Source organism: Marmota marmota, unplaced genomic scaffold (genome assembly GCF_001458135.2).
Source record: "Marmota marmota marmota unplaced genomic scaffold, marMar, whole genome shotgun sequence".
NCBI lineage: Eukaryota > Metazoa > Chordata > Mammalia > Rodentia > Sciuridae > Marmota > Marmota marmota.
Genome location: NW_026000079.1, coordinates 1,948,237 through 1,956,860, shown reverse-complemented (window position 1 = coordinate 1,956,860; position 8,624 = coordinate 1,948,237). Strand labels below are relative to the sequence as shown.

Sequence of the window (8,624 nt, the reverse complement as noted above, 5' to 3'; positions counted from 1 at the left end):
AGAGCTCATCTCTCCCCTGTCCTTGCTCCTTACAGGATCCCTTCTCCATCTTTCCTGCTCAGCTGAGCCTCCTCTCCCCTGCTTTGTGGAGTTTCCATTTTCCTTTCTCCCTCCCAAATGAATTTAACTTTTATTTTATTTATTTGTTTGTTTGTTTATTTATTTATTTTTATGTGGTGCTGAGGATCAAACCCAGGGCCTCATCCTTGCTAGGCAAGAGCTTTACCACTGAGCTACAATTCCAGCCCCTTTTCCTTTCATTTTAATGTCTGGTTTTTTTTTTGTGTGTGTGTGTGTGTGTGTGTGGTACTGGGGATTGAACTCCAGAGTACTCTACCACTAAGCTATATCCCTAACCTGTTTTTGTTTGTTTTGAAACAGAGTCTCATTAAGTTGTTGAGGCTGGCCTCAAACTTGTAATCCTCCTGCTTCAGCCTCCCGAGTAGCTAGGATTAGGATGTGTGTCACCATTTTTCTTTTTAATACCCCTTCCTTGTGGGAAGTCCACCTGGCTATCTAATCTCCATCCTTCTTGCCAAATTTTCTCTGTCTTTTTGGAATGCCCTGGACTCATTAATTAATTTCAACTGACAATATATTAGGTAAAATTCTGTAGATCACTCAAAAGAAGTGTTAGACACGAACCCTGCTCTCTGTTTGAGATATAGAAACTAGCCTACATGACCCAGATCACATGGCCAATGAGGAGAACATATGAGAGCAAAACAGTCTTTGGACCTGGAAGGCCCCAGAGGTTGGAGGAGAGTGCATCGCAGTGGCTGCTCCTGTTCTGGTGTTCATCTCATCTCCAAGAGCTTTGTAGGCCCAGCCTGCAGTTTAGACCTGGACAGACAAACATGTCTGCTCCTCCTCTGGGACTATCCCAGCATTCCCCCCCAGGTCCCCTGCACTGTCTGATTTCCCCAGGGAGAGTTGCTCCAAGGGGCTGGGGTAGAGCCTGGGCCCCCCAGGACAGCTGGCTGACAGGGTCCCTGTGGGACTCAGGGCTGGACTCAGGCGTCCAGGAGGCAGGTGATACTGGAGCCTGTGACAGTTGGTCCCTAGATTCCTCACCCAGTGGCGCCAGCTCTGGTTTCTGGCTGGGAAGAGGGAGGGGGAGGGACACCTGGAGCCAGACAGGGCTGGGTACTCTCCTGGCTGCTGTGTGCATGTGTGTGTGTGTGTGTCTGTGTGCGCGTGCACATAGGCAGTAAACATGACTTTGGTGGGTTGTGGAGGGCAGTTTTTCCTGCTCTCTCTGTTCCAGGCACTGTGTGCTAGGTATTAGAAGGGGATTCTGAAGGACAAAGCCCAGTCTGAGCCTGGTGTGGTATCGCACACCTATAATCCCAGCAGTTTGAAGGCTGAGACAAGGAGGACTGCAATTTCAAAGCTAGCCTTAGCACCATCGAGGCACTAAGCAACTCAGAGAGACCCTGTCTCTAAATAAAATACAAAAAAATAGGGCTGGGGATGTGCCTCAGCGGTCGAGTGCCCCTGAGTTTAACCCCTGGTACCAAAAAAACATACAAACAAATAAAAAAAAAAAAAAACCAGTCTGGCACAGATGAATTGATGGATATAATGTATAGAACAGGATGTTCTGCATAGAATGCCCAGCTGGGATAGAAATTGAATGAGTTCTAGGCATGATGGCATACGCCCGTAATCCCAGCAACTCAGGAGGCTGAAGGAGAAGGATTGCAAATTCGAGGCCAGCCTAAGCAATTTAGCAAATCCTGTGTCAAAATTTAAAAAGAAAGAAAAAATTGGAAGGGCTGAGGATGTAGCTTAGTGGTAGAGCACCCCCTTGGGGTCCATCTCCTGTATGGGTGGGAGGGATAGAAGTTGAGTGAGGAAGTGGTATTCACTCTGGTAGAGTGAATACTTCATTCATTATCTAATGGCCTCATTTTACAGAAGAGATGAAGGCCTAGAGAACTCAGGTCCTGTGACTCCCTTCTGCCTTCTGTTCCATCATACTTCCTTTTCAGGAAAGGGAAGAGGAAGACAGAGGATGGGAAAGGACTTGCTATTTCCTGAATGCCTGTTTGGTGCAGGATCTTTGCTTAGCCTTTTCAGACTTCATAGCTTTAATCTTCATAACTCCTTGAAGCTGGAGTTGCTGTCTCTCTGCTTAACATGAGAGACCTGAGTCTCAGAGAGGTCAAGTGACTTGCCCAGGTCATACAGCCGGTAAGTCGAGACCTCAGTGCTCTAAGCCAGAGCTTTCTGATGTCAGAGCCTGGGACCCCAGAGCCAGTGATACCCAGTGAGTGCTTGGAGGCTGTGAAGGAATCCACTGTGGAGCTGGAGCAGATTGGAGAGGCTTCCTGGATGAAGTATCCGATGTCGCCTCTGAAGGATGGATGAGGTTTATTCTAAGGGAGAGAACTGGAGGGATATCTGGAGCTTGGTGGCAGAGGTGGCCAAGGAGTCTTGCTGGTTAGGTAGGTGGCTAGCTTTTTGTAGACCCTAGAGTGGACAGGTTCAAAAAAACATGTTTTTGAGCCTTAGCCACCAGATGGCACTGCAGGCCAGTTACCAGGAGGGGGCCCCTGGCTGGGTTCTGACCCTAGGGCACAAGTGCTCTTCCCCTGCTGAGCTAGGGCTCCGTGCTCTATCCTACACTCCTCAGATATCATCTCAGGCTTCCACTTGGCCCTCTCCGGCTTCTGATGGACATCCAGTATCGATGGGGCAATCAAGCTATCAGTCTATTCCTGATTTAGAATGAACACCCAGGTGGTGGGGATCTTGGTAGGTCCGATCAACTCCTTAGGTCATCCTGAGTCCCCTCCAGCTGTTTAGATTGGCTTATTGTCTAGCTCCCTCCTAACCCCCTGGGAGTCACTATTGAGGGGAAAAATTAAGGAAACAGGCATCCAAGTCCAACCAACTTGGGTCTGAAGGGAAATGATATCTATCTAATGCCCAGCACAGTGGCACACGCCTGTAATCCCAGTGGCTTGGAAGGCTAAGGTAGGAGGATTGCGAGTTCAAAGCCAGCCTCAGCAACTTAGCTAGACCTTGCCTCTAAGTAAAAAAAGGACTGGGGATGTGGCTCAGTGGTTAAGTGCCCCTGGGATTAATCCCTGGTATCAAAACAAACAATAACAACAACAACAAAAAAAAAAACTACCTAACAAGAATTTAAAGATTTTCACCATTCAGTCAATATATAGTGAGCACCTGCTATGTTGGGCACTGCTTTGGCATCAGAGATATATCAGAGAACAAGACATATAAAATCCCTCCTCTCACGGAGCCCATATTCTATGGGGGGGGGGAGGCAAATGGTAAACAAATAGACAATGTCCTTTCTGGCAGTGATACTTGCTACAAGAAAAAATAAAATTGGGCTGGCACCTTAGCTCATGGCAGAGCACTCACCTAACAAGCAAAGGGCGCTAGGTTCAATCCCCAGTATAGCAGTGGTGCACACCTGTCATCCCAGTGATTCTGGAGGCTGAGGCAGGAGGACTGCAAGTTCAAAGCCAACCTGGCAATTTAATGAGACCCTGTCTCAAAATAAAAAGAGCTGGGGTCTAACTCAGTGGTAGAGGCCCCTGGGTTGAATCATTAATACCACTGAATAAGTAAATAATTTTTGTGTGGTGGTGGTGCTTGGGCATGCAAGGCAAGCACTCTACCAACTGAGGTAGATCCATCCCCAGCCCAGTAAATAATTTTTTTTTAAGTAAAAAAAAAAAAAAAAGCAGGATATGAAGGTGGAAGAGTTTGAGGTAGCTAATTCGGGAAAGATGATCTTGTTGTGAGAATTTCACTGAACATATATAAAGCATGTAGCACAATGCCTGACATAGGTTAGTATTGTTACTATTCTTCCCTTTTTCTGCCCTTCTTCTTCCTTGTACTCCCCTTCCTCTGCCCTGAATTGGAGAATTCCAATTCTGCCTCCTGGTTGCTGCCTCCTCCCAGCAACCCCCGCAGGGAAACAGGTGCTGGTTTGGGAACTGCAAGCCCAATTTCTGGCTCTGTTTCCACCAGTCTGAACTAGCTCCTCCCCCAGCTTCTGGTAAATGACATCACCATCCACCTGGTTGCTCAAGCCAGAAATCTGGAGCCTTCTCACTGTTCTCTCTTTCACCTAATTTCCTCCCATCTGGTCTAGCAACAAGTTCTCTCTACTAAACCTCAATAACATTTCCCAAGAACTGGGCCTGGGGGCTGGGGCTATAGTTCAGTGGCAGAGACTTGCCTAGCACATGTGAGGCACTGGGTTCCATCCTCAGCACCACATAAAAATGAATAAATAAAATAAAGGTATATAAAAAAAAAAAAAGAACTGGGGATGTGGCTTAGTAGTAGAGCAATTGTCTAGCATGTGCAAGGCCCTGAGTTCAATCCTGAGTACCAAACGAAAGAAAAAATAAAAATCCCATGTCCATTAACTTCCTGTTACTCTTCTGCTCCTGCTACCCTCCCGATGTGAGCCATCGTCACCATGTCTGAAATTGCCTGTAACTGGTCTCCCTGCCTCTGTCCTTGCCTTGCCCCTTCCTGCTTCAGTCCACCCTCCACACAGCAGTCAGAGAGATCATTTAAAAGAAATCTGTCTGGGTGTGAGGGTGCTGTAATAACTCGGGAGGCTGAGACAGGACGATTGCAAGTTCAAGGCCAACCTCCTCAACCTAGAGAGTCCCACACCAATGTAGTGAGACCTGGTCTCAAAATAAGAAACAACAACAACAACAAAAATAAAATCAAAATGCCTGAGTTCTAAATAAATAAATAATTAAAAACAAAAAGGGCTGAGGATGGGCTGGGGCTGGGGCTCAGTGGTAGAGCGCTTGCCTCGCACACGTGAGGCCCTGGGTTTGATCCTCAGCACCACAAAAAAATTAATTTCTAGTATCCAAGTAAATAAATAAGTAAATGGAAGAAATCTAACTGGGTTTGGTGACCTATGTCTGTAATCCCAGTAATTCTAAAGATTGATGCAGGAGGATCCCAAGTTTGAGACTAGCCTGGGCAAGTTAGTTATAACCTATAACCTATCTCAAAATATAAAGGATTGGGAGCCTGGCGTAGTGGTGCACGCCTGTAATCCCAGTGGCTCGGGAGACTGAGACAGGAGGATTGTGAGTTCAAAGCCAGCCTCAGCTATGGTGAGGCACTAAGCAACTCAGAGAGACCCTGTCTCTAAATAAAATACAAAATAGGACTATAGGGCTGGGGATGTGGCTCAGTGGTCGAGTGACCCTGAGTTCAATTCTCAGTATATTCTAATAAATAAATAAAATCATGAAACCCTCCTGCTTGAAACCCTGGATTAGCTTTCCTTTGCCGTTAGATTCAGGTTCCTTCCTGTAGTTATGTTCTTCATGATCTGGCGCTTGTCTTCCTATCCAGCTGACCCTAAACCTCCCTCCCGTTACTCCACCTTTCACCTGGGTAAGATAATGCTTGTTCATCTTCAATTTCAATGGCATTTTTCCCCCAGAAATTTTCCCTGGTTACTTTTGTGTGTCTTTTTTACCATTCCTGAGAACTATATTGTAACTATCTATTTATTTGGTAGCAGGGATTGAACCCAGGGGTGCTTAACCACTGAGCCACATCCTCTGCACCCCCCCCCCTTTAATGTATTTAAATTAGAGACAGGGTTTCGCTGAGTGACAGGGCCTCACCAAGTTGCTGAGACTGGCTTTGAACTTGTGATCCTCCTGCCTAAGTCTCCTGAGCTGCAGGGATTACAGGCATGCTACTGCACCCGTCCTGCTTATGTTTATTACTCCAATACATCAGAAGCTCCGTTGAGGACAAGAACTGGATCTAGTCTACTCCTATGTTCCAGCGCCTGGCACACAGTAGGTGCTCAATACATGGTTGCCCTTTGGAAGTTGTGCATGTTCATCTATACTTTCCTCCCCACCACATACGCTGCCCAATATTCAACTTCTCTCTCTGCTTTTTTACCCTATTTCATTCGCACACCCTGCTCCATGTCTTCCCTCCCTTTGTCACCTAACCTCTCACAGCTCCCCCATCTGGCCCCCAGGGGGTGCTGTCTGCAAAAGGCTTGGCCTATACTGTCACTGGATTCCTCAATTTCCACACCTAGACTGGGGCTCAGGAATGCGATCACTGTGCTAACTCACTGATGTAGCTTTTGGCTGGTGGCCCAGCAAGTATCTCTAGACTGTAAACCTCTCCTCCCGGTCACTGCTGGCAAAATGAGACTTGCACAAGGAATGCATGGCTCGCAGGCTCCTGCCAGGCCCTCGGCTCTTAGGCCTTTCACTTGCTTTCCCTCTGTCTTGAATGCATCCTCCAGACCTGTGTCATGTCCTCTGAGAAGCCTTCCTGGCCAAGCCGATGGATGTGCACCCCTACAAGGCTACAGCACCTGGTATTTGCCCCTTGCTGGTAATTGGCCCTCAGTGTTCAAAGCCAATTTCCATGTTCTGTGTGCTATACCAGACTGAAAGAGCTTCCAGCAGGACAGTGGATGTTTCTTTCCAAAGCCTAACACAGAGGAGACACTCGGCTCGTGATATGATAATAGTAATTATTATTATTAGTGTTTTTTTTCAGTACTGGGAATTGAAGCCAGGGATACTCTAGCACTAAGCTAGATCCTCAGCCCCTTTTCTTTTCTTTTTGGTAGTACTGGAACTTGAACCCAGGGTCTCACACATGCTAGGTGTGTGCTCTACCACTGGACTACATCCCCAGTCCTTATTTTCTATTTTGAGACAGGTGTCACTAGGTTTCAGAGGCTGGCCTCAAACTTGAGATCTTCCTGCCTCAACCTCCCAAGTCCTGGGGTTATAAGTGTGCACTACTACTACTGGCTCCAAATTTGTTGAGTCAATGATTGATTGAAAGGATCAAAGGGGGAAAAATTCCATATGTAATTCTGAATAAGTCGTTCCTTATCTTTGGGTTTCAGTTTCCTCTTCTGTGAAGTTGGCACAGGAGAACTGTTATGCTGGTAAATGTTTAATAAAGAGGAGTGGGGAAAGCTGTGATTTGTGGCAAATATGAACCTCTATGGTGAAATTCTCTCACCATGGCTGATTTCAATGTGAACACCAGGCTTTCATTAGCAGGTACAACTGCTTTCAGCTCGCCACTGCAGGTGAAGATGGTCTCCCAGGCACATTTTTTTTTTTTTAAAGTACTGGGGAGTGAGCCAGGTGCTATGCATGCCTGTAATCCCAGTGGCTCTGGAGGTTGAGGCAGGAGGATTTCGAGTTCACAGCCAGTCTCAGCAACTTAGTGAGGCCCTAAGCAACTCAGTGAGACCCTGTCTCTAAATAAAATACAAAAAGGACTAGGCATGTTGTTCAGTGGTTAAGGACTATTTAAAAAAAAAAAAAATAGTACTGGAGATTGAACCCAGGAGTGCTCTGTCCAGGGCTGTATCCTTTAAGTTTTTTTTTAAATTTTGAGACAGTCTCCATAAATTGCTAAGGCTGGCCTTGAACTTGCAATCCTCCTTCACCAGCTTCCCAAGCAGCTGTAATTACAGGTATGCACCACCGCACCAGGCTCTCCCAAGGTACTCTTCTAGCTGCACCTTCTTGCACTAGTCCCTATCCCAGCTCCCTCAGGAGCCTGTGGGGTCAGAGGTCAGGCTGTTTTACACTTTCATTATGTCCCCAGACCTCCAATTATTTCTCGTATCCAGTCCCAAGTGTCCTCGAGGCACTTGCATGCCTTTCCAGATGGTTAACTGCCCTCTCAGGCATTCTTGGTAGACTACTCATGACCTACTGGATGACCTAGTTCTGATGTTCAGACCTTTGCAGAGAGACTACCTATTCTGGCCTCCTTATGTTTCTGTGCCCCAACTTTCCACATTGCCTGGAGCTCCCAGTGAGTAGGAGCTAGTCCAGTCTCAGTTTTTATCTTATTTGACTTCTGACCTCTGACCCTTTGGTGCCTCTGTCCTCTCAGAATTCCTTCTGCTTCTACTGGGGATGTAGCTTAGTGGTGGAGCACTTGCCTAGCATGTGCTAAGGCCCTGGGTTCAATCCCCAGTACTGCAAAAAGAAGAAATATTTAGTCCCTCCCTAGGTTTTCTGCTGCCTGCCTGGGGGTTCCTTTTTGATCTCCTTCACCCATTTCTCCTCCTTTGTCCACACAGCCAACGATTCCAGCCCTGGCTACAACTTTCTTCACCTGACTTTTCAAGCAGGAGCCTGTAGTTGGACAAGGAGCCTGCCTACTACCTGTGACCGCTTGCAGATTCCCTAGCACCTCGGAACCTGTTTCCCTACCTATAAAATGAAGATAATGGTAGCAATTACCTCATGGGATTGTTGTACAATTAGTGGGGAAAAGCATTTAAAGTACTGACATAGCAGCGTCTAGTACACAGAAAGTGCTTAATAAATGTTGGTTGTTATTATTCAGGATTCAGCTTAATCATCCCTTCCATAACAGCAAGCTGGGTCAGGTGCATCCAGTCCCTGACCCTGAGCCTCCCCTTTTGAGAACTTCCACCACTTTAAAACGTTTCTCTGTGTGTGTGTGTGTTTTCAGGAATTAGGGATTGAAATTATGTGGCTCTACTGCGAGCTAAACAGCCCCAGCCCTATTTTATTTTTAGTTATTTATTTTTGGTATGGGAATGGAATCCAAGGGATGCT

At 46.6% G+C, this 8,624-nt stretch overlaps 1 long non-coding RNA gene across 1 annotated transcript; it reads left to right on the top strand.

Annotated features, from left to right (window-relative positions):
- The first annotated feature begins 5,169 nt into the window (after positions 1-5,169).
- Positions 5,170-8,383, top strand: LOC125620248. The gene is made up of 2 exons (XR_007351854.1): positions 5,170-5,834; positions 8,120-8,383. It is a non-coding gene; the product is annotated as an uncharacterized LOC125620248 (long non-coding RNA).
- Positions 8,384-8,624: the final 241 nt, after the last annotated feature.